Genomic DNA, 26,875 nt, shown 5'->3' on the forward strand with positions numbered 1-26,875 from the left:
GTAAGGAAGCTCACATACACCTTCTGAGGGTAGTGCTAGGAGGGGGTAGGAGTTAGAGCATACTCCCTGGCAGCAGTTTGAAGCTGCTCCAGCATCCTTAATTACCTTATAGACCCCAGACAGGACATCATCAGACAGACCCGGTGACTGAGGATAGTATCTGGTGGCAGCTGATAGCTGGGAACAGGGGAAAAAAGTGTATCTTTATCAAAGATACACAGACTGACAGAGAGAGAGAGAGATAACCTCCTTTTGAAGCATATGAGACCTCCCCAGAAACTGGCTTATTTTTATCAATTCATCCAGATCTCCATCTATGGACTTATCTTGATCTCAAAGTATGAAAGCATTAAAAGGTACTTTTTTTATGTCAGAAATACTGAAAGGGTAAAATGTCAATGCAACATGTCATCAATAAACCACAAAGTGATCACACAGCAACACAACATTGCAAATGTGCTTGCAGACATGTTTTGTAGAAACTTTGCAATATGTAAAGACCTGTGTCAGAGTGGTATAGAGAAAATGAAAGACATCACTTATGTAACTACAGACATAACTGCTGTGACAAGCAAAGGTAGTTCCATATGACCAGACTGCACACCTGATAGCTTTCTACACAGAATCCAGAAAAACCTGATTAACCCCCTATTGAACATGTTAAATAAAATGTTAATAGGCCCCTGATCTATAGCAACAGGTGTACCCATTGTATGTTAATTCACAAGCAGTGATTATATCAGACAGGCAATTTCAGACCCATCAGCATGGCAGGGTCTTCTGTTTGAAATTATGGAGCAAAAATAGAGCTTAGCCAAAAGGACCCAGGGGAATTATCTGCTTCATTTATAAACAGTATGCATAGCACAGGTTTGTTGAGGGGTTATCTTGCCTTCAGAATATTTTAGTAATCTGACTAAGTAACAGCAAGACTTGATCAAGGGTAGACTGTACATATTGCCTACCTTGTCCTTGTTAAAATAGTTAACATAGAACAGTGTTAACCACCATAAATGAATAATTGACAAATTAAGAGCATTAACTGCAAAACTGTATGTAATTCAGTGAATAAAACAGTTAAGCAACAGGATGCAGCAAATTAAGGTAAAAGGTTACCTGCCTATCCCAGAATGGGCATTGTACTGGAGCCTCTTTTTTTCACTTTTCTTCTGAAAGTAGAAAAATACTGCACTTTTTAGCCTCTGAACAAACCATCTGAAAGAATTTGAAAACATACGATTCTTTACCAAAAAAAGAAAAATCATAGGACTAGTGAACAATCTAGTCAGAAAGGCTTTAGAAAATGTAGGAAATGTTCTTGTATAGATTCATAGTCATGTACTAAACTTATGGCATGCCAAGCCATGCATCTCAAATCTCAGACAAGCTCTGGTGTTACCCTTTAGAACTGTAAGCAGGGGTTTGGGAGATGAACCATTTACAAGCAGGGGTCTGGGAAATAGACACTGGCAGCCTGTAAATGGTTCATTAGGGATATAGGTGCCACACCAGGGGTGAATTTCTGGTTCCCCGTCCAACTGTCCAAGTTACACTTGAACTGGCTTAGGGAGGAACTCTGCTTCACATGGATGGGGAGCCTGCTCCAGAGAAAGGATAGTCTCTGGGATACACACTTGTCTCTCCAGCATATCCTGTTTCTTTAAGATACTTTGAGATTACCTCTGCCTGGGGTATATTACAATGCCTGATCAAGTTCTATTTGAAAGTTTATAGCCTAAAACCACAACTGATAGAGCTAGCACTGCACCTGAGAACATAACCCTAAAAATAATCAACAAATGTCAAATAAATAAATAAATAAAATATCAGTAATACAAAAAAATGACAGATGTTACACAACTTTCAAGGTTATGGAATGACCATGTTATAAATACACATACATACAAAAAAAATGTATATATATGTGTGTGTGTGTGTGTGTGTGTGTGTGTGTGTGTGTGTGTGTGTGTGTGTGTGTGTGTGTGTGTGTGTGTGTGTGTGAGTGTCATGCAGGCATTCAAACTTTCACTTGTTCAAACGGTAAAAAGAACAGCAAAAAAGTCATAAGTGACTCTATAGTCTGGCACACTGATGTCCCACTCACCAGGTTAAACAAGTATAAAATTACAGTGAGCTGCCTGTCGGGTGCCAGGATCTGCCACATAACTCATGCACTCAAGTCACTCCACAACAAGTACAAATATGACTCTGTCATTGTCCATGTTGGAGTGAATGACTTGAGACTACATGAAAAGAGACATGGAAGAGCTCTCGGATCAACAAACCTGAGCTCTCGGATCATGTGGCCCAGGCAGGTATGACCCTAGCCCTGAGTAGCATCCTGCCTTTGCCCAGAATAATACCACAATATAAGGACAAAATGATTGACTTCAACAATTGGCTAAGCTTCTGGTGTCATTCAAAGGAGATCCAGTATCTGTCTGCCTGGGACGACATAATCGACAGACCATGATGCTTTGCCAGAGATGGTCTGCACCTGTCGCCCCTGGGATTCAGGTTACTGGCTAAGGCTCTTGCCAACCCTATAGTGCCCTTTTTAGGCAAAGTTCAAAGGACAAAACCACCACCATAACAGGTACAAGCATGCCAAATCTGAAGGTAATGCTACTTAATGCTAGAAGTCTAAACCTCAAAATGCACTATCTCGAGGCACTCCTAAAAATGGAGAACATCGATATCTGTGCAGTAACTGAGACAGGGTTCAAGGCTCCAGAGAGCACCGCTGCAATACCAGGCTACAACTCTTACCACACTTTTAGCCACCAAACCAGGATCAAAACACTAAAGTTGGAGGAGTGTCCATATTCACCAAGGATATTCACACCACCAGGTTAGTTGCCCTTCACAATGCATCTGAAATTCTCCAGTTGCAACTAACACCAGGTAAGACTGCAATCCAAATTGTAGCTTGCTACAGATCCCCCACCATGCCCCAAGATTCTCACTACACCTTTCTAAACATACTGGAAAATATTAATATACAACCAAACACCCTAATACTGGGTGATTTCAACTATACTGCCATTAACTGGGAAACCTACTCATGTACCAACACCTTTGCCCAGCGGTTCTTGGAATTCATAAATTCCAATGCCCTGGATCAACTAATCCATAGTCCCACCATGGGGCTTCAATATCTTAGACCTGGTCATTACCAACATGGGAAATCGATGCTCCACACCTATGGTCACCTTCTCATTGGTCAGGTCACACCATAAGCTAATCACCCTTAACATCCACATCTCACCCCCACCCCCCAGTAAGGAAACCTCCATGAAAAACTTCTCCAAAGCCAACTTCATGCTCCTCAAGTCAGAAGTTACAAACTTCATGACACTCATGCAGACGGAAACTGAAAGTTCGACTGCTGAGTCCTACACTAAGGCACTGTACGAGCACATCCACTCATGCATGAATCGTGCCATCCCAAATAGAACCAAGATGCTCTCCTCCAAAAAAAGGAAGCCAATCTGGTGGTCCCCCTGCCATAAACAAACTTTACAACAAAAGCAAGAAACAGTTGCAGAAAAGAGGAATATCCCAGGATGCAAAAAACTCCCTTACCAGTCTCAGTAAGAAGCTGAGATCCCTCATAAAATCCTCCAAAGATAGTTACATAGCTTCATAGGTTCATAGTTAGGTACTAGGCTATCGGCCCAAGGGCTTATGAAAGCCTACCCAACAAGGTTCCCTGGCTTACACCACCCAAGAAAGTTATTTTCCTGTGCCACTGTCGAGCAGAGACACAGAAGTGATCCCCGGGTGTATTTCCTATTTCCCACCCACTCATCAAGATTTTTCTTGAAGAGTGCTAATGAAGAACTTTGTTTGACATAGATGGGTAGCCTGTTCTAGACTATGGGAAGTCTCTGGGACAGGAATCTATCCCTCCAGTATGTCCTGTTTATTGTGGTGACAAGGTTTAGGTCCCTAGAGTGGAGGGATTGGGATTTCTTTAGGTATAGCATGTCCAACAGCTCTGAGTGTGACATAGCTTTATATGTTAGGCAGAGATCACCTTGGAGTAGGCGATATGCTACGTAGTAAAGCTTGAGTTTTTTGAGGCGGTCAGTGTAGGGCATTTGTTTGAGGCCAGTAATCCTCTTTGTGAGGTACTTCTGTGGCCTTTCCAGCTGCTGCAGATATCTTGTGAGGTACAGTCCAAAAGGGGCATTGTACTCTATAATGGGTCTAATGAGTGTCGAGTAGAGGGGAACAATGATCTTTTTTTTCCTGGATGAGAACCCTTTTATGATGAGGTGTGCCATGTAGAAGGACTTCCTGACTACTGTGGTGATGTTACTATCAAAAGAGAGACTACTGTCCACCTGGGTTCCAAGGTCTCTTATCACGCATTCGGTGTTAAGTAGATTGCTGCCTATGTGGCAGTTCATGGGTACAGAGTTTTTACCAAAGGGGATGACACTGCACTTTTTGGCATTGAGCTTGAGGCCATGGCTCTGACACCAGGCATCTGTCTCAGCGAGGCCCTTCTGTAGGATGTCCACATCATTTGGGGACTTGACTATGGCTCCTAGTTTGCAGTCATCTGTGAACTTCGTTAGCCAGAGGCCTTCTGTGTTAGCTTGTACTTCAGAGAAGTAGATACCAAACAGGAGAGGTCCCAGGACGGAACCCTGTGGTACTCCACACGTCACTGCTTTGAGGTCAGATTTGGAGTCTGCAACTTTTACAGTGTGAGTTCTGTCAGTGAGCCAGTTGGCAACCCATCTTGTGACGTAGGGATTTATACCTAGTTTAGTGAGTTTAGCTATAATTCCAGAATGGAGGATGGTGTTGAAAGCCTTGGCAAGGTCAAGATAGGCTGTGTGAACAACCTTACCCTCATCTACGGCTTTGGAGAGTGCCTCAAAGAAGTCGATCAGATTCAGGAGGCATGATTTGCCTTTCACAAACCCGAACTGGGTGGGATCCAGAGTTTGGAGGTTACCAATGTCTTTGTTTATGAGTTCCATGATGATAAGTTCTATGGCCTTGCAGACCAGGCTCGTCAAGCTAATAGGTCGATAGTTCCCGGGATCAGTGGTGGCTCCCCCTTTGTGGAGTGGGCACAAAGCCTGATGCGAGGCTATTACTGAACATGGTGCTTAAGTGGGGAGCCAGCTCGTTCTGAAGTTCGTGTAAAACGTAGCCTGGGATGTTGTCCAGTCCCATGGATGCTTTGTTTTTGGCTTTAGAGAATGCAGCTTTTACCTGCGTAGTTGTGATTACAGGGACTCTGCATTCTTCCTGCATAGATATGGACCCTTTAGGGGGTGAGAGGGGAGTAAAGTTAGCACTGAACCTATCTGTCAGGATGTTGACAATATCAGTTGGTTCTGTAATTTTTGTGCCTTTGTGCTGTAACTCAGAGCAGATCTGGGTGTTGCCATCGAGATTCTTGACATAGCTATGCATAGTTACGAAAATAAAATTGCCAAAGATTCCAAAGACAACCACAAGGCATTCTATAACTATGTCAAGAATCTAAATGGCAATGCTCAGATCTGCTCTGAGCTACAGCAGAATGGCATTAAATATACTGATCCCAATGATATTGCCAATATTCTGACAGATCAATTCAGTGCCAACTTCACCCCCCCCCCTCTCACCCCCTGAATGGCCCATGTCAATACTGGAAGATTGCCAAATTCTGGTAATAGTGGACACACAGGTAAAAACGCACTCTCCCACTGCTAAGAATACAGCATCCATGGGACCAGATGACATCCCAGGGCTGTGTACTACATGAACTACAAAATGAACTGGCACTTCACCTAAGTGTCATGTTTAATCATACCCTCACCTTAAGCTTCATGCCCACTGAGTGACGCACAGCTACAGTTATCCCACTCCACAAGGGGGGATCCACCTTGGATCCCAGGAACTATCGCCCCATCAGTCTGACAAGCCTGATCTACAAGGCCATGGAACGTATTATCATGGAACCTATAAACAAAGGCATTGGCAACTTTCAAACACTGGACCCCATCCAGTTTGGGTTCGTGAAGGGCTGATCTTGTCTCTTGAACCTGATTGGCTTCTTTGAATCAGTCTCCAGAGCCTTGGACAAGGGTAAGGCAGTCCACACAGCCTATCTGGACCTCGCCAAGGCCTTTGACACCATCCCCCACTCTGGAATCATAGATAAATTTACTAAGCTGGGCATTAATCCCTACGTCACTCGATGGGTTGCCAACTGGCTTACTGATAGAACCCACACTGTAAAAGTAGCTGACTCCAAATCCAGCTCCAGACAAGTGACAAGTGGAGTACCTCAGGGTTCAGTCCTGGGACCTCTCTTGTTTGGCATCTACTTCTCTGAAGTACAGGCCAACACTAAGGGACTTTGGATAACGAAGTTCGCAGATGACTGCAAGCTGGGAGCCATTATTGAATCCCCAAATGATGTGGATATTCTACAAAAGGGCCTTACAGAAACAGATGCTTGGTGCCAGAGCCATGGGCTCAAGCTTAATGCCAAGAAATGTATAGTTATCCCCATTTGGAAAAAACATGTACCTGTGAATTACCACATAGGTGTCAGTACACTAAACACCGAAAGTGTGATAAGAGACTTAGGGATGCAGGTGGACAGTGGTCTCATCTTTAATAACCACATTGCCACAACAGTCAGGAAATCCTTCTATGTGGCACACTTCATCACTAAGGGCTTTTCATCCAGAAAAAAGGAGGTCATTGTCCCACTGTACTCATCCCTCATAGACCCATTATAGAATACAACGCCCCATTTGGTATGTACCTCTCAAGACATCTGCAACAACTGGAAAGGCCGCAGAAATACCTCACTAAAAGAATCACAGGCCTAAAGGAGTTGCCCTATGCTGACCGCCTTAAAAAATTCCAGCTATACTCTGTCACATATCATCTACTCAGAGGCAATCTCTGCTTAACACACAAGGCCATGTCAAACCCAGAGCTGTTGGACATGCTACACTTAAAGAAATCCCAATCCCTCAGAGCCACACACTCCAGGGATCTAAACCTTGTCATCACAATAAACAAAACATGCTGGAGGGATAGGTTCCTGACCCAGAGACTCCCCAGACTCTGGAATAGACTGCCCATACATGTCAAGCAGAGCGCCTGTTTGGCCCTCTTCAAAAGGAGCCTTCATGATTGGATGGGAGAAAGGAAATTCACCCCAGGGATCATGTCAGTCACCCTGCTAGACAGGTGTCCAGGGAAGTAAATAGTGTGGGAAGAAATAGCCAGGGAATTGTTATGGCTAGGCTTGTATAGGCCCTAGGGCCGATAGCCTAGTACCAACCTATGAACCTATGAAAAGTAATTGAATATGGAAAGATTACTAATTGCTGTGTTTTCATGTGAGAGATTATATTTTTTCCTCACTGTAGTGTGATCTGAGAGGGTAAATTATCAGGAGGTGCAGCCTCCCACTGTAAAACATTTGTTTCTTGGATTTCAATTTTTTTTTTTTTGTTTGATTATTTCAGTTTCAAACAATTTTGTGCAAGTACTTTATGTCTGGCAGTTGCTTTAGAAGATTAAGGAGCTGTTAATGAGCTATTTCCTGTGGTCCAGAGGTCTAAGGTTAGATTCCCTCAGCCTCCTTTTGCTAACTGTGCGACTCTGAGCAAGTCACTTAACCAAATACCACGCCCTTGGCTGAGTGTGAAAAAGGTCTATGGAGATCACTGCTATCCCCAGAAAACAAATATAAATAAAGTACTCAATGTTTTGAGTTTCAATTAGGTGATATAGACTTGTATCAAATCCAGGACTACATGATTAATCTCATTAGCATCTCATAGCCTTAATACTCTGGGCAAAAGTATCTAATCTCACAGTACACTGTTTAAACGTCTGCACTGTGGTTAAATAACATCCCTGAGAATATCGTCCTCAATTGTGTGGTAGCAACAAGTTAGGACAAGTCTTAATTGTATCAACAGGAAGATATACTTCCAACCTTTATAATAATGCAGACAATGCCAAAAGAAAATGAAGGAACCACAAAAAAGTGTTGCAGATATTTCCCTGATGCATTACTTTTCTGTTTCAGTAATAAAATAAGTTACTGATATACTGATACTGTTACTGATATATATTTCAGCTTTATGTATGAATACATTTATTACATGGCTACAAAAATATAAATAAAGAGCAACTCTAGGAAGAAACATATCATGCTGATTAACAATTTAATGGTTAAAAATAATATGTTAATTTGCATACGTTTTTCTATGGTTCAGAAATGTATTAGTTAATGTTTCAAACCTGTGAGCAGCTTGTTTAGTTCACAAAGTACATAGAGCTGGTCCTTTGAAGGTTTTGACTTCTCTCAGTCTCTCTCTATCCTTTAATTTTTTTGAGGCGTGAAACAAATATTCAGTGCTGCTGAAGTCCTCAGTTGGAGCATAATGTTAATTGTTTCAGGGTGAGTGGCTACGTTTTTGAAGGTTTCCCCTTCCACTCCTACATATGCCACTTTGGAAGACGCAAAAGAATAAGAAGGAAACAGCAGCTCTTAGCTTTCAACTTCAGCTGTTCCTTCCACTCTCACATAGTTCAGCTTTCACATATTGTTTCTAATGACAGATATTATTTTACTTCCCTGATTAACAAAACAAGGAATTATTTTAAGTTTCACATTCCTTCCAAGGCAGATGTTTTCAGTTGCTAAGCTGTAACAATTCACTCACCAGGCACTTTCACTGATATTCTGTTACTGTATTTTTTTAAGTACGACATCTACAAAACAAAAATTAGCCCTTTCATAGTTCGAGTCTTCAGAGCAATAAGTTAACATTTCTTTGCCATGCCAATAGATTTGAACATTTTATAAAATTTTTGATGGCTTATAGATAAAGTGCTTAATGGGTGCCAGCTGTCTTTGTTCACATTTAAGATAAGCACATTCAACAGTGAGAAAAGAAATACAAGCCACATAACTTTCTGCGTGACAAACCAGGCCTGAAAACTTATCAATCTACTGTTGAGCCTAAAATGATAAAATCGGTGCACTGAATATAGTTAAACATCTTGCAATAGTTAAATCTAGTACTGGGGTTAATGTTAGAAAGTATAATAGATAATTAACTTACATTTTACAAAGGCAGTGGCTACAACTATACAGTAAATAACTGAGTAATAATAATTAATATAAGACAAAAATGTATGTAAAATGTCTACTGTACTCTGGTTTTACTCCACATTCGCTAATGTTGAAGTTAAATTTGGTTCTCAATTAATTGTGTGGTAAGTGGATAGAAGTTTACCAAGGCAGTAGAAATGTGCAGTCTTCAATTTACTTTTATAATTCTTCATATGAGACACTAAGCAGATTTTCTTTAGATCTTCATGGAGCAGAGCACACATGAGGAAATACCCCTTTTGCATGTGATTTGGCATATTGTTACACAAAACATCAGTACAAAGCTGCTATTTTGTAGATCTGTAAACTTAAACTCTATCTTAGTGGCTTATTTTTCTGCCACTGACCTGTCATAACCATGTTTAGTAATTTTAGCATGTGACTAAACTCTTATAATTTCTAATAGTGAATTTGCTTGTTTTTGCTCTTCACTAGAGATTACATCAACTTCTTCAAATTACCCACTAGCCTTGCTTGCTTCTACATAGGTACAGGTTTTAGTATGGAGCTTAAAGTGTTTTGTTACACTTCTTATGTATGTGTTTTGCAAGTAATGTTATTTCTGGGTAGTCTTTATTAAAGCTGCAAGTGGTTTGAACAAAAAACTAAGATAGTTATCTGCTTTTTGATGTTTCATTTACAGTGCCAGTTCAGTTTTTCCTTATAAGTACACCCACAGAAATATCAACTTGGGTACTAAAATGATTTACATAGACCAACAAAGCATTCTGGGTAATCAAAAGCATCATGCTACTTATTAACTCTGTGGTTTCACTACATCACTTTAATTTTCAACGTAGGGTGTTCCACTTGTGAGACATAGTTGACAAAGTGTCTTAGGACATAGGAATCCCCTGTTGTTGTAATAGCACAGAAAAACAGTGGATTATACACTAATGAAGGAAGTGAGGCATAGTGGAATCAGTCTTTCATGATGTCATGTCAAGAGATGTTATTAGCTGTAAGAAAATTTTCAAGGATCTATCCTTATCAACAAAACTGATTACAAAATAAAAGCTTTGACACATTCAAGAACTTTCAGATCATGCTCCAACAAAAATCAAGATAAAATAGCAGGGTAATCAAATTAAAATAAGACACCGGTGCTTTCCCATGTACCTGTTAAAAATAGAGGAATTTAAAGAATGGGTCGTAGAACTTATTCAAGAATTATTAGGAATTTCTTCAGAAGGAATACCTTGTAAGCAGGATAAAATGAAAAAGAGAAAGCAATGGTTAAGAAATAATAGGTATCATTTAGAGGGGCTGACAAAGGTTGAAGTATTGCAGAATAAGAGGAATCTGACAGAACAAGAAGAGGTGCAATTACAGAGTGCTAGGGAGTATTTAGATGATATGCATGAATGAGTTTAGAAAGACTGGTGTTAAGCAACTATTTTTTGCAAATAACTCCAGAGCTTAGGCAACAGAAAGTTGAAAGGGTTGTTGCCAATCTTAAGGAGCCTATAACAAGAAAAAAAACAGAGATCCTAACAGAGATATTTCTGACATTTTATGAAAATTTGTATAATGCAATGAATGTGGAAACCAAGAAAGAGCACAAATGAAAAAGTTTTTGGAAGACTTAATTTTACTGACAAGGTAAGAGGAAGATGAAGCTCAACAACTAACAGTTACGATAGGATGAGATGGTGACGTATAAGCAATCTGCAAGGAAGTCTCAGCAAAGAACAGTTGTGTAAAATCTTACCATAACAGTAGATGTCCTTCTCTTCACTGTTGCTGTATTCATTGCAGTAGGCATCTCCTGCCAAGAGTATCCTGATATCCATCCAGTAAACCAAAGCCTTTAGGTTGCTTTAAGGCATGCCGTAAGTCACACGTATGCTCTTTGCATAACATAGGGCATAAAGGTGATATCTGGACGTACCATCCTCAAAAGTGTGAGCCCCAGTAGGAATACCAGTCCAAGGAAAAGAAAGGTAATCAGTACATCCAGAAGAGAAATGGATCAAGGGGTGGAGGGAGGGAGGGAGGGAGGGAATACTGCAACAGTGAAGAGAAGGACCTCTACAGTTATGGTAAGATTTTACACAACTGTACTGTGTCCTTCCATTTGACTGTTGCAGTATTCATGACACTAGAGAGAGTGCCAATGCTCAGGAAGAATGGAGGAAAAAGGAAGGACCAGCATAGCCCTCTAGGAAGCCATGAAGGATGGCCGTAGCAAAATGAGCTCTAGCTCTGGAAATTCCATCCAATGTGTAGTGTTTGATAAATGTATGCACAGAAGTCCAGGAAGCTGCCTTAAGAATAGAGTTAGTATCCAAACCCTTGGAAAAAAAGCAACAGAAGAAGCCACAGCTCTAGTAGAATGAGCCTTAACAGAAGAAGGAAGGCTCTTACCATGGAAGATATTCATCCTTGAGATCCAGAGATACCATATAAGCCCGAGCAAGCAAACGAAAGAACATTTGAAAGGAGGGCACCTTCAGAAAAGTGTTTAGATGAGAGAGGTCTAGAATTGCTCTCCAAGTACCCTCTTTTTGGGGTACTAGAAACATCCTGGTGTAACCCCCCCCTTGGGACACAGGCACGTCTTGTATAGTACCTGAGTCACAAGGTCCCAAAGTACCTCTGGAAAGAAGAAGAGCTGTTCCTGAGCAGGCTGAGGAATACCCATAAAGGGGGAAGGGATTTCCAAGCCATGAAATACCTCTGGTGGATAACAGACATGAGCCAGAAATTCTGAGTAATATGTAGCCAAATAGAAAGAGAGAAAGAGGCAGAGGGAAAGAGGAAAGTGGCTGGGAAGACTAGAATGGTCAGGCAGCACATGGTTTATCAGGAAAAGGAGACTTCTGAGACACAGAAGTCTGAGTAGTCTTCACAGGAGGAGCCCACTTGCCACTATTTTTACTTTTAGGAGGAGGGCAAGATTGCCTGCGAACAAAGGCTGGCTTATTGGGGTAGTTTCTCTGAAATTTAGGCATAGGAGAAACAAACACATGCTTAAGTTCCTGTAAATCCCTCCCCTTGTCCTGAAGGGACTTAAATCAGCAGCAGCCTTCCCAAAAAAGTGTTTATTATCTAAAGGTGCATCTATCAACTTAGCCTTAATATCATCAGGCAAAGGTTGAAGCTTGAAACCAAGAATATCTCCTCATACCTGAACTAAAAGCAGCAGCCCTAGAGGAAGCATCTGCTGCATCATAACTACACTTGATGGAATGATGAGCCACCTGGGAGAAAGTCCCTAACAGGGAAAGGGCTGAAGTTTTACTCTCAGAATCTGAAGATCAGAAATTACCTGACAGGCCTGGGATAGGAGAACCAATAAGTATCTGGACATATGAGTCTGATAATTAACAGCCGTAAAAGCCAAGGTAGCAGAAGTATAAACCTTCTTGCCTAGCCTTTCCATGATCTGAGGGCTGTAACTTAGGAGAAGGAAGCAATTGAGATGGCCTGTCAGAAGCTACAGATACATCAAGGGGGTCAGCAGAAGGACAATTGTACAAAAATGTATAGTCCTCGGGCACCCTATAGAATCCATCCAACTTCTTATGTGTCCAACAAAGCAGCCAAAACAGGAGAAACAGCAGAAGGTCTTAGTGAGTCCATCTGCAGCAACTCATAATACATTTTTTGTAGCTCAGAAACCGGAGCACACTCCCAGTTAAAGGCCTCCGTCATCCTAGAGATAGTATCCCCAAAAGAAATCTCTTCAAAAGGGAGTATTAGGACTGGTAGATTCCTATTCTTCTGCTCCATAATCCAAAGGAGAGGGAATATTAGAAAAGTAAGCAAGGGATTCCTCATCCAAATCAGCCAACTCCTCAAAGGAATCCTGTTCTCTGGGTCATTTAAGTGGGGTATAGGACCAAGGGAGTGTTGGAACTGAATCTCCCTGAGGAGGTTTTAAAGCCAGCAAAGCTCTAAACAAGCCCCAAGTGAAGGATTGCCATTCACTCTGTGGATCCTTAGGGGCAGGAGAAATATGTTTAGTCTTCTGCTTTTTCTTCAGTGGGACATCCACCTTGTTAAATTTAGAAGGCTCCAAACCGGGACAGCATTCAATAATGGTTGTAGTGGCTAACATCTGAGGAGCTACCCTAGGCCTCTCAGCGATAATCAGCCATGGTTCCCCCTGAATGTCCTGGGACATGTTTAATGTCAGATCCCAGCTGGCCTCCAACCCAGTCATGGCAGAGGAATCCAAAGATAACACTGGGCAGTTACTCACCTCAGGAGAGATGTCCAGTGATGACTGAACAGCAGAAGATTTAGGCCTAGATTTCTTGGCCTTCTTCCAGATGGCTGTCCCTCATAATGGGAAGTTCCCACCATCGTATCCTTAGTGAGAAGTTTAAAAAGCTGGTTTTCAAGATAAAGTGCCAAAGATGAAAATCTACTACGAAGGGTCTTAGGAACAAAGGCCTGATAAATAGAGCAAGACATATGGTTGTGCAAAACTCCAAGACAAAACAGACACTGTTTGTGGTGGTCTTTATGGGGAATCTGTCTCTCCCATTGGTATTTATCCCTCTTGGATGACATGAAACCTCACAATCAATAATGTAATTAAAAAGAAGACAAGTAAAACAAAACCCCAAAGGGGTACTTAACTGCAATGCCTTGATGAACCAGCAATAAAACAAGCATTCAGACTGACGATCAAGAGATGGCATTCAGACTGGTGGCAAAGAAGTTCTGAGGATGGTGCAGCCAGATGTCACCTTTATGCCTTACACTACGCAAGAAGCATACATGTGACATATGGCATACCTTAAAGCAACCTAACAGCTTTGGTATAATGGCCGGACATTAGGTCACCCTTGACAGGGGATCTCTAGTGTAATGAATACTGCAATGGTGAAATGGGAAGACATCAGATGGCATTCCTGTGGACATTTGGAAGTTAAGAGGTAAGAAAGTAATAAAGATCTGCAAGATTTTGTTGACTAGTATTTTGGAAGGAGAGTAACCACCAGCATATTGGAAGAAAGCAGTGGTGGCAATATTACCCAAGGACGGTAAGGACCCATCAGATCCCGCTTCATATAGACTCATTTCAATTTTAAACCATGATTAGAAAGATGTTTACATCTTAACTAACTAAGAATGGCAAAGGTGCTGCCAAAATGGATAGATGTGGATCAATGTGGTTTTGTGGTGGGGAGGCGAACATTTGACAATATTAGAAGAAAAGGGATGATTCAGAAGGAAGCGGAATGTAAAAAAATACTGCTGTTTCTGCTGGGTCTTGATGCAGAGAAATATTAGACAGAGTAAGCTGGGATTTTATGAGTAAGGCAATGGAAGTATTTGCATTCCCCGATACATTAATAAGGTTAATAAAGAGGATATATGAAGGACCAGAGGCAAGAATTAAAGTAAAAGAGTGACTTCTCTGATAAGCTGTTCGCTTTGTTATTTACTTTATATTTAGAGCCGCTGGCAAAGAAAATAATGGACTCGGGAATTCAAAGATAGAATTGATATGGCGGTAATCAAGAAAAGCTGGCTTTATTTGCAGATGATATTTTGTACATGATAAATCCAGAAAAGGACATCTTGGTGTTGTGGAACATTTTGAAACAGTTTTCATATCTTTTTGGGGTATAAAATGAATGAAGATAAAACAAAGGCTATGGCTGTAAGTTATGTACCCACTCAAAGATTGCTTCAGCAATACCCATATTTATGGGGAGGCATTAAGATGATGCATTTAGGAATACTGATTAAAAAGTTTTCTGTTATGGTAGCTAAGAATATGTAGGAAGAGACCAAACAAAAAATTATATAAAACTGAGAAACCAGTAACTCTTGTTTATAGACATGGATAGTAAGATATAATCTGTGAAAATGTTTTTAATCCGTTTAGTTTTATATACTTGTCAGACACAGTTTTATCAACCAGAGGAAAGGTTGTGGACAATAATTAACAGAGAGTTGAAGGAGTGTTATCTGGGAGGCAAAAAGGCAAGTGTTAGGTGGGATATGTTGATCCTCCCAATAGAACAGGGTGGCTTAGATTTAAAGGGATATTTTAGAGTTACACAGTTAAGGCTCATATACATAACACAAACAGAAGGTTATAATTCAAAGTGAAAAGGGATGATAATAAAGTGGGGGGGTCAATAAATAAGGAGGGCGTGGGGATGTTGGTTGCAGATCCTTAAGGAGAATAACCACCATACAGAATAATATACTCATAAAGTATCCTTAGGACTAAGCCAAACCATGAATGGAGAAAGGAGACTTTGTCAATAGGGATGACTTCAAGTAAGGGTATAGAAAATAGGCAAGAGAGAACTGGAATTTACTGAAGAAAACTGGCAAAGGACCCAAGGTATTGGGAACAAAAACTAGAGAAAGAAAGGTAATAGAGTGGGATGAGACCAATAAGAAGTCTGGATTGCAGATTACAGATTACCTTCCCATCAAAGATTATAAGCAAAGAGAAAGGGATAGAGGAGTCCTAAGTGAAAGACCTGCTTTGTTAGACTTTTAGTCAAATCTAAAACAGAAGCCGCAGTTAAAAAGGAGATAAAAAGTAGGACATAAAAAAACATTGCTTGATAACTGTAAGAATCAGAGGAAGTTAGAAAATACTGGGAACAGAGACTGGAAAAGCAATTTACAAAGAAACAGTAGGAAAACATATGTATGGCCCATGTATACAAAAAAAGGTCCAGAAGGTTTAGGATTTTTGCTTGAAAGTGTTAATATATATATATATATATATGAGACCAATAAGAAGTCTGGATTGCAGATTACAGATTACCTTCCCATCAAAGATTATAAGCAAAGAGAAAGGGATAGAGGAGTCCTAAGTGAAAGACCTGCTTTGTTAGAAATGGATAACTGGTGCCAGAGCCATGGCCTGAAGTTAAACGCCAAAAAATGCATAGTCATACCCTTTGGGAAAAACAAGGCTACCCCTAGCTACCATATAGGTGGCAATCCACTGAGCACAGAAAAAGTCATCAGAGATCTGGGGACCCAGGTTGACAGTAGCCTTTCGTTTGACACTCATGTTGCTAAAGTAGTTAGGAAAACCTTCTATATCACCCACCTGATTATGAAGGGATTCACATCTAGATCAAGGGAGGTCATCGTCCCCCTGTACTCATCACTTATTAGACCTATGATTGAGTACAATGCCCCGTTCGAATGTATCTGACCAGACACCTGCTGCAGCTTGAAAGGCCCCAAAAGTTCCTCACCAAAAGGATAAAGGGTCTCAAAAATATGTCTTATGCTGCCCGACTGAAAGAACTCCAGCTCTATTCAGTCTCATACCGCTTGCTCAGAGGTGACCTGTGCCTGACATATAAGGCCATGTCAAACCCAGATTTGATGAATATGCTTCACCTCAAAAAATCTAGATCCCTCAGAACCACAAGGGCGGGAGACTTAAACCTTGACACGGTTATAAATAGAACGTGCTGGAGGGACAGATTCATCACCCAGAGACTCCTATGCTGTGGAACAAAATCCCGGTACATGTGAGGCAGAGCACCTCTCTGGTCTTGTTCAAGAGGAATCTTGACCAATGGATGGGAGATTGCAGATATACCCCAGGGATTACTTCAGCGTCACTGCTTGACAGAGGCACAGCAAAATGATAGGCATAGTTTTTATTCAAACTAAAGGGGTGGCGAAAGCCACATAACTATGGGCTAGGCTTATAAATGCCCTTGGGCAGATAGCCTAGTATGAACCTATGAACCTATGAACCTATATATATATATATATATATATATATATATATATATATATATATATATATATATATATATATATCAGATAGCAAATGTTGGAATGTGATAGGAAAGAGAGATAACTGGGAATATGTTTTTTGGGGGGAGTGCAGCAAGTTGGTAGATTTAAACAATACCCTACAGAGTACCCTGTCAGAAATATTTGAGGAGCAAATAGCTGCAACTAAAGAAATTATTCATTTGAACTCAGACACAGGATCTGAACTTCCTAGGCATAGTAAGGCCTTATTAAGTTTAATTCTGTTGGCTGCCGAAAAAACAATTACTGGAAAATGGAAATCAAAATCTAAGCCAACTGTATTTGAAGGACTGACTATTGTGAAAGAGATAAAATCTGGAAGAGGGATATTTAGAAAAGAGAAGGAGCAAATTACACAGAAATAAATGGAATTTGTGGGAACAATACATGTAGAGCAATGTTCAGGAGTAGGAGTGAGATTTAAAATAATGTAGGAATTGTGCAATTTATAAAATGCTGGGCTGATGATCGTTATAAAAAAGGAAAATATATGTAATGTGTAATCTATGCAAGTGAAACAATTTGAATATGGTTTGGTTGTTTTTATATTAAAGAGTAAGATGGACACATACACATGAGTGGTATTTTAAAAAGGGTGTTTAAAAATGTGTTAAACTAGCATACTGGCCTTCCTCTGCCCACATTATCAAGAAGCTGAATTGTTATAAACTTCCATTATATACAGTCTAACAATATATCTGTTTTAAACAAGATTGACACAGCTTTTAAAGAGGCAGACACTCCGGTGAGTTCTTCAAATAGTTCAACACATTTCACATCAGTCTCCATGTCAGAAGTATGAAGCTTAAATAACCAAAGATCATAGACTACAAAAGACTAAAAATCATATACATAAAATCTTAAAATACTGAATAAATAAAACAATTCCAAAACATGAACACAACACACAAAATGAAAATAACCAATGCTTTGCAATGTTTTGCAAGGGGCAGGCTGTGTGCCCCCCCAACACAGGTGGGGTGTGACCTTGCTACCCTATATATGTACTGTATAAGTATTAGTGCATCACTAAACTTAACAAATCCATATATTAACTTATATCGATTAAATGCTTAGTCAAAAACATGAAATTAAGTACTTCTGCAGAGGGAAGCAAACCTCTCTACTCCCCCTCCATGTGTGGGGCTGCACCTTCCAAATGCCCTGCCACTTACAGATACCAAATTTGTGATCACACAAAAGCAAGGAAATAGAAAGCCTTCCTGAACTCACTGTTTGCCAGTCTTATACTAAAATACATCTTACATGGGGACAAAACAGAATTTGACCAAACAAGGTGACCATTCCCATTTTGACAAAAGAAATAGTTTGACCATGTCCTGGACTCATGCATATAATCTTCCAAATCTCAGTTTATACAGCCCTCTTTTTTCATGCACTGATATTAGCAGAGGAGAAATTACTGGACTCCTTGATTTCCACAAGGTTGTGCAGCTTTATATTTTGGAGGCAAAGCCCCGAATGGAGGTACAGTGTCCCTTGCCCCTTGCAAAAGCATTGTTTTATTTGTTTTGATGCATTACATTCATATTTTATATTTGCTTTCATATGTAAACAATTAGTATAATTTCTGGGTTCAGAGTTTCACTCTTTTGTAGCTTTAGTCATATAATTCTATGCTAAGGAGTCAGCCCATCCCCTACTTGTGGCGTCAAGGTACCAAACTTCTTTAAAGTGATTGTTGCTCCCACAGCCCTGACGGTACTCCAAAAGTTGTTATAACAGACACCTATCTATATATTCCAAACATCTCTTGCTGCATTAATAAACACTAAATTAAGGAGAAAATCCCTTCATTATAGAGAGCAATAACTTTACTAATATTCTGACAAAAAGGTTTAACCTGACACAATACAACCAACACTCTGCTTTTATTACATCCTTATTCTTGGTCAATTCCCGCAAAATGTCATAAGCTGTAACATTATACAGGTGTGGAAAAACAAACCCTTGTCATCAAAAAATAAAAACTGCCTACACAGTATAATATCATGCACTCTAAATGCAAATATATCAAGTCTTTGATGTATATTTGAATATTCATCATAACCTGTTTGAAATTGCCTCATGTCTTAACAGTAATTAAGATGCTCTTATTTTATCTGCCTCAGATGAACTTTCTGAAATAAAATAAATAAAATGGCCATCTCCTAAGTTTTTTGGATCTGTAAGACTAATACCTTCATCTCCATAGAATAAATGGCTTTCGAGTAATTCAAGGAGACCTCCTCCCACAAAAGAATCTCTTCATAGATTCCAGTGAAAATATGTTTTAGGGATGGCTAATAAATATAAGTCTGGAATAATAAACAAAGGCATGAGATATATTTAAGTACATCTAAAACATGAACAGGAAAAGCAGAATCTCTGAAATGAGGCACTCGTACCAATGCTGATAACCAAGTGCAACTATATTGACATTTTTGTTACATTTTACAACTGCAAAAATGTCATCTTCTCTGTAACAGAATCAAAAGACTTAAACAACCCTGATGATTTTACCAGACTGATTTTAACAGTTATAATGATTAATTTTAATGTTTAATGAGGTAGTGATTGGGAGTATAGGTTAGAATACATGAAACTTGTAGGGCAGCTTTAACTGAATGCCAGTACACCTCCTGGTTTAAATAAAAACATTTCCATAAAACATGGGAGCTGCAAAATTATCAGGGCAGTACTGATTAATTTCTAACATATTTATTGTATTTACTATTGGTTTCACAATAGAGCAGATGAATGTGATTTAGTCCCACTAAACCTACATCACCAAAATCCACACATAGAAACACAAAAACATTCGCTGAGGCTCTCAATAATAATCTGCTCAAGTAACAGAGACCTCCAAAGCAGAAACGCAAACAACCTCCACCCCCTCCAACACAACCCAAATCACACATAGCCCACAGACTCAGCGTGTCAATAAACCACAGCCCATAAGGCAAAACAATGTACCTAACACACTAGTCATAGGTGACTCTATAGTCAGGCACACTGATGTCCCACTAAACAAGGAGAAGGTTACTGTCACCTGCCTGTCGGGTGCCAGGATCCGCCACATAACCCTCTCACTCAGGTCACTCCACAACAAGTACAACTGCCACTATGTCATTGTCCATGTTGGTGTGAATGACCTGAGATGTACCTCCCTGGACTACATGAAAAGAGACATGGAAGAGCTCTCTGATTTTGTAGCCCAAGCGGGTATGACCTAGCCCTGAGTAGCATCCTGCCATTGACCCAGAATGATACCACAGTACAAGGACAAAATGATTGACTTCAACAATTGGCTAAGCTTCTGGTGTCATTCTAAGGGGATCCAGTATCTGTCTGCCTGGGATGACATGGTCAACTGACCACGTTGCTTTGCCAGAGATGGCCTGCACCTGTCGCCCCTGGGATTCCGGATACTGGCTAAGGGTCTTGCCACCCCTATAGTGCCTTTTTTAGGCAAGGTTCAAATGACAAATTCACCACCGTAACAGGAACAGGCAAGCAAAAGCTGGGGGTAATGCTGCTCAATGCTAGAAGTCTAAATCTCAAAATGCACTCACTAGAGGCACTCCTTAAAATGGAGATCATCGATATCTGTGCAGTGACTGAGACCTGGTTCAAGGGTCTAGCGAGCACCCCTGCATTACCAGGCTATAACTCATACCACACTTTTCGGCCATCTAACCTGGACCAGAACACCAAAGGTGGAGGTGTGTCCATATTCATTAAAGATATCCACACCTCCAGGCTAGTTGCGCAGCATAATGCATCCGAGGTTATCCAAGTGCAACTAACTCTGGGCAAAACTGTAATCCAAATTGTAGCTTGCTACAGATCCCCCACCATGCCCTAGGATTCCCACTCCTCTTTTCTTGATATACTAGAACATTTTAGGTTTCAACCAAAAACCTTAATAATGGGCGATTTCAACTACCCCGCCATTAACTGGGAAAACTACTCATGTACCAACTCCTTCACTCAAAGCTTTCTGGAATTCATAAATTCCAATGCACTGGATCAATTTATCCACACCCCCACCAGGAGCAACAATATCCTAGACCTAGTCATTACCAACATGAGTGACTGGTGTTCCACACCTGAAGTCAATGCCTCGTTGGTCAGATCCAACCATAAGCTAATCACCCTAGATAGCCACATCCCGTCCCCACCCACCATTAAGGAAACCACGGTAAAAAATTTGTCCAAAGCCAACTTCATGCTTCTTAAGACAGAAGTGGCGAACTTCATGACACCCATGCAGATGAACAATACAGTTACGACTGCTGAATCCTACACAAATGCACTCTATAAGCACTTACATGAGTGCATGGATCGTGCTATCCCAAACAGAACCAAGACGCTATCCTCCAAAAAAAGGAAGCCAATCTGGTGGTCCCCTGCCATAAACAAACTCTACAACAGAAGGAAGAAACTGTTACAAAAGAGAGTAAAATCACATGAGTGGAGGATTTCCCTGGTCAGCCTCAGTAAGAAGCTGAGATCCCTTATAAGATCCTCCAAACCTAGCTACGAAAACAATCTGAATCTACAGACCTTGGAGCTATAATGAAAATATCTGATCAATTAGTTACTGGGCTGCCCTTAATCACATAATTTGAATAAGACAGGGTCAGCCATTTACAGACAGACACACCAAAATTAATTATTCCTCCAAACCAAATATGAGGATTAAAAAAGAAATAGCTCTTTTAAACACTGAAAATGATTAAGGTTCAACATTTTCTGCTGAATACTGTATCCACAAATGTTTTGCCATTACCTCAGACTTCAAACCAGGGGAAAAAAATCCTGAATACAACCCAAGTTTCACTAGTGTTTGGGCAACTATAGGAGCTTGTTGGGGTGGATGCATGATAAAGCGCAGCCTGCTTGCCTTTTCCAAGGGGTGGATAGGGGAACATGAAGGGCTATGGGGGCTAGGAGTCCATGTTGGTGATGACATGGACTGTAACAGAGCTGTAGCTGCAGTAGGTGGGTGGGCAACTGTGAAAGTGTCATTGTATAGGTGGGAGGGGGTTCCTTCGCAGACCATTGAATGCTCACTTAGGTGACATCAACTTGCACATCAATAATGATGTAGTGTTTAAGGAAAAAGCCTGGTATAAGCAGCATATATAACACTGCAGGACACCCCCACACTTGGGTTGCTCAACAGTGGAGAAAGCATGCTTAGTGTAGCATTTGCATTATAAGAACAAAGCTCAGGTGACCCAGCAGTAGAATAAGCATTTTGTAATAATAAGTATGACAGTGGCTGTGATGCCAGTGCCCTGGCCCAGCAATCAAGGAGCCTCAGTCCTCACCACTAACACCAGAGAGGGCATCTCATATATGAGGAAAGGATAAGAAATACACACAGTAAAGTGCAATTTCCCTTAGGAGCACAGAGATCACAGTCAGTCCAGGGCTGGTCGCTCCCTTGCTCTCCAGGTCCTCAATAAGACTCCCCACTGGCACAGCTATAGGGTCCAGATCTCAGCCAGCTGGGCAAGCTAAAACTTCCAGCACCCTCTCTGTCTAACCAGTGCTTTGTGTCTCTGACCAAGTAGCTAACACACACACACACTTTGAGATAAGAGTTTATACAACCACATAGACACTCCTGGGAAAGGCTGGCATAGGTTCTCCAGCTGTGCCCCTGTTACCCAGACTATACAGTAGTACCACCTGCCACCACCCAGCTAATATTTATCAGCTACTCAAAGGCCTTTAAAAGGGTATCCAATTATTACTGTGCAATATTATTATCCAATTGGTAAGTGTGACTAAACAGTCAAGGCTAATTTGGAGTGACTTGTACAGTAATCACTATAAATATGCAATGTACTCTAGAGCTTAACTTATCTCTATAAAAAACACCCACAGTTGAAAGGTTTTAAAATATTTAATAATAAATAATAAAAACGCAAGACAATAGTTTGCATACCCTCTCAAACATATGAATGAAACTATCAAAATTATCCCCCTCATTAAACTGCGAAAGAAATTTACTGACCTGTTGTACTTCTGGGGTCCAGTTACTCTCTTCACAGGCTAACAGAAACTCATTTACATTCTTAACATCTCCTTTTGTTATCTTGCAGCTGGTCAGGAAGCAGAGCAATAAAAATACATTTGCATGTTTAAATCTAGCAATTTAACTCTTGATTAAAACAATAGCAAGAATTCCTTCATCTAGACCCTTCAGCACCACTGTCTACATCAAAGGGTCTCCACATGCTTTACTTTAGTCAGTAGAGTGCACTGTTGTTTCATTTTATTCAGTTCCACGTCTAACAGCAGTTTTTTTTTCCATTTAAGACAACAAGCCTGTGTCTTACACTGATATTTACAAATTATAGAATTATCTATAAAATTCAATCTGGCTAGGCTGGCAGCCTTCACAGTGGCCATTCCTTCTTGTTATTCTGAAGCACAGAGAACAACACATCTTAAAGGCAGAATAGACTCGTTTTGCCAGAGTAGTATGCAAATGTTCCCATTTGCATAATAGAAGATTTGATTGCCAAAGATGCAAGTGTCCAGGCATTCATCATACTCAACTTCCCTTTTCTCAATTTTTTCTACATGGGGTGGGAGTATCGAGTGAGTAGATGCCACCTCTCTTGATTCACTGCCAGTCTCCTACAGTCTTTGAGAGTCATGCCTGACCATCACAGATTTCCCTGACACAATCCATCCACCTATTTGCTGGATGTCCTTGTTTCCTCCTTCCTTCTCTCACGAATCCTGTTTACCACATTGTCTTTTGCTTCCCTAGACATGTACCTGAACCACCATAATCTGTTCTCTTTGACCTTCTCAACATGTGGAGCTACTCTGGCTTCTGGACTAATGTAATGTTTACTTTGTCTATCCCACAGAGTGCATCCTACCACCTATTTCAGGCACTTCATCTCCGTCACTTCCTCCTGTTTCTCACTGCCCAGATTTCTGTACCATACAGTAGTACTGGTCACCCTACTATTTTGTACACCTTACTTTTCAGCTTCTTTGCATACTTCTGTTATATACTACTCAACACTGTGCCATTTGGCTGCAGCCCTCTGATGCTAGCTTTGACCAGAATTCCCTTTTCTACTATCAGCTATCCCTGATTCTTGAATCTGTTGACCTGTTCCACTATTTTTCCTTCCATCTCAAATTTCCAGTTATTTTGATTTAGCTATTTTCTGCCATGACAGCTGTCTTCTGTGTATTCGGTTTCATCCCATGTGCTCTCAGTTTTGCATTCTGTTCCTGTATCCTTTGCCAAAGTCTTTGCTTAGAGGCTGCTTGTAATTTTACATCATCTGCATTCAGCAAGTTTGTTGATCTGCATTTTCCACCCTGTTTGCTAATGTCGTCCATCTCTAGTATGAACAACAGTGGGCTCAGGGCAAACGCTGGTGTTTGTTCACACCCTGGTGCTTGTTCACATTGTCTTAGCTCAGGAGTTTTCTGACTGTCCTTGCTTAAGGCTTTTCTGCAGTTGTATGCAAACCGTTATTTCTTGAGATAGAATGCATTTTACAACAGGACACAGTTACATATTTTTCTGTGTATTAAATAAAATCTAGAATTCTTCTGTCACTGTTAAGACAGCATATGAATGCAGTTCCACTGAATTTCTGATGAAGATTTTAACAAAGCTTAAATATAGCTTGCAAATATGTTAGTTTGAACTAAAAGAAAAAAATGTATACAGAAATCACATTTCACATGCTTCTCTTCTATGCAATCACTGGAAGTATCCCAATTCTAGATTGGCTGGGGTCATAAAGATTTCAGGCAAATAATCTATGTAACAGGGCCAGGACAATTCTCCTAAATAAGAAAAATAAATTTGTCCTTGAGTGTGAGTCATTGGTCATCTCAGCATGGGGGGCATGCAGAGCTACTAAATACAGGAACTCAGTTTTGGGTAAGCAATATTAGAAGCTCACTGCGGAGGGCTGTTTGCCTGCCTTCTCTTGCTTTTAGTTTTTTAGCTTTATGAGCTAAGACTATAGTAATCTGATATGAGCAGTATATGCCTCCTAGTGAATGAAATAGAGATTAATGGGGCATTTGCTAATTTAGTACCTCCCTGTATTTGAGGAACACTGAAATCAATTGAAGGGATAGCTACAATAGTATTCATCTGGAAAAATTTTCTAATCCAAAACATTAACTCAGAATTGCTGAGTAACCCCATTTCCATCAGTGAAATTAAAAAAAATGACTGCTAAATTTCAAGTGGAAAAGCACTAGGACCTGATGAGCTCAGTGTGGAATTGTTTGTGCCTAGAAAAATCTCTCTCAGGATATAGAGAAGCCTTTCTGTTTTCAGGACAAAGATGGTATAAATAAACACTCCATCCATAATGTCCTCCATTATGGACATTATGAAATCAGGGAAATATCCATCCTTAGTTGCTGTTGTTTATATCCAGTTGTACTTGGAGTGGGGTTGTCCTTAGTACTGGAGGATTAATTTGCATCTCAACCTATACTCGATGGTGGAATTTAACTTCTGACCAGTCTTGGATAAGGTGCACTCATGGGTCCACAGATGGAGGAGGCTGTTTATCTATTATGAGCATGATTGTCACTATTAAAATGTTTGAATCTTTATTGTTTTACATATTTAAGCATATTTTGGTGCCATCAGCTGATATATTAAGTAAAATATCCAAGCTAATCTCCCAGTTTAGGAAGAGGGTTTCCATGTCTACTATCTTGATGCCTATCACCAGGACAGGTGTGTGACTGTCACACTGAAGCTTGTTATGCACAAGCTTTTACCTTAAACCATCTTTTTTAAACTGGAAGCAGACAATTTGTCAGCATAGGCTAAGTTAAAATCCAATATTCTTAGCTCCTTTATACCTTGGAGTTAGGGATGGTAAAACATATCCCCTTCCAAGCATCTTAAAGAATGGTCACCTCAAAGGGCTACATAACTCTGAGGAGTGCACAAAATAATGAGCCTGAATGACAGTTGAGATCAGCCACACTGATTTGGGTAATGCCCCTGGCCGAGAGTCAAAGGTCTCCCTTTATAGGATGATTGGGACAGGATGGGCATTTGCTAGTTGTCAGATGTAAGATAGGCTATGGAAGGGAAGGGAGTTCTTGTCTCCATTAACTATACTAGAGACTGCTGGGACCTGAAAAAGAATCATTTTGGAAACACCCAGGATCAGGATATCTTAATAGGAAGGCCATGGCTCAAAGGATTATTTATTTATTTATCTGAATTTGTTAAAGTAAATGTGCTGGTCCAAAGACCATTTTCAGCCATGATCAAGGCCACTAGGCAAAATCAAGTTGACGATAAGATGTACAAGTATAATTGTATATATGATCAAATTTTAAGTTATATACAGTATGTACAATATGCTATTTCTGAATCACAACAGACATGTATTGTAAACAATGTTTACATTGTACTCAGGTGTTGCTTTTGAGTCAAGAATACAAGATATACTTTAACAGTGATTGCACTATGAAGTTTGAACCTCATAGGGCAGTGGGAGTGGGTAAGAGAAGAAACATTAGACAAAAAGGTAGACTGGGAATTCAGAGCAGTCTATAAAGAAAGAATGGCAAGTGTATTACACATAGGAAAAAGTAAACTGCTGGCTGGTGAGAAGTGTGTCATTTATCAGAGGGTATGTACAGGGTAGATCCTTGGTATGGGGGGTGACTAATTAATTTCTTAGTGCTCATAGTTAGAATTATTAGCTTGTATTTCTGTAACATTGACATTTGTTAACAAGGTATTTTTATTATTTCCTTGAATGAATTGTTGTTTTTTTGCATCATAGTTCCTTAGGAAGATCACCCCTCAATTTCCTCAGTGCAGCTGGTTAGTCCGGGAGATGGGCACAAACTGCTACAGGAATGCATGTTACTACATTAGGGAACTCAGACCTAGACAGAGTT

The 26,875-nt window shown here is 40.3% G+C and overlaps 1 protein-coding gene across 2 annotated transcripts in view; it reads right to left on the reverse strand.

Annotated features, from left to right (window-relative positions):
* Positions 1 to 26,875, reverse strand: part of IL34 (interleukin 34) — an 825,440-nt gene that overhangs the window by 496,256 nt on the left and 302,309 nt on the right. Inside the window, exon 1 of one of the 2 annotated variants that reach the window (XM_044081309.1) lies at positions 8,284 to 8,505. The exons of the other annotated variant lie outside the window; for it this stretch is intronic. The gene's annotated coding sequence lies outside the window, so the exon portion shown is untranslated. Of the gene's footprint in view, positions 1 to 8,283; positions 8,506 to 26,875 lie in introns of those variants that run through there. 2 annotated transcript variants of the gene reach the window in all.

Source organism: Protopterus annectens, chromosome 8.part0 (assembly GCF_019279795.1).
Source record: "Protopterus annectens isolate FY-2018-M chromosome 8.part0, PAN1.0, whole genome shotgun sequence".
In the NCBI taxonomy this organism is placed as follows: Eukaryota; Metazoa; Chordata; order Ceratodontiformes; family Protopteridae; genus Protopterus; species Protopterus annectens.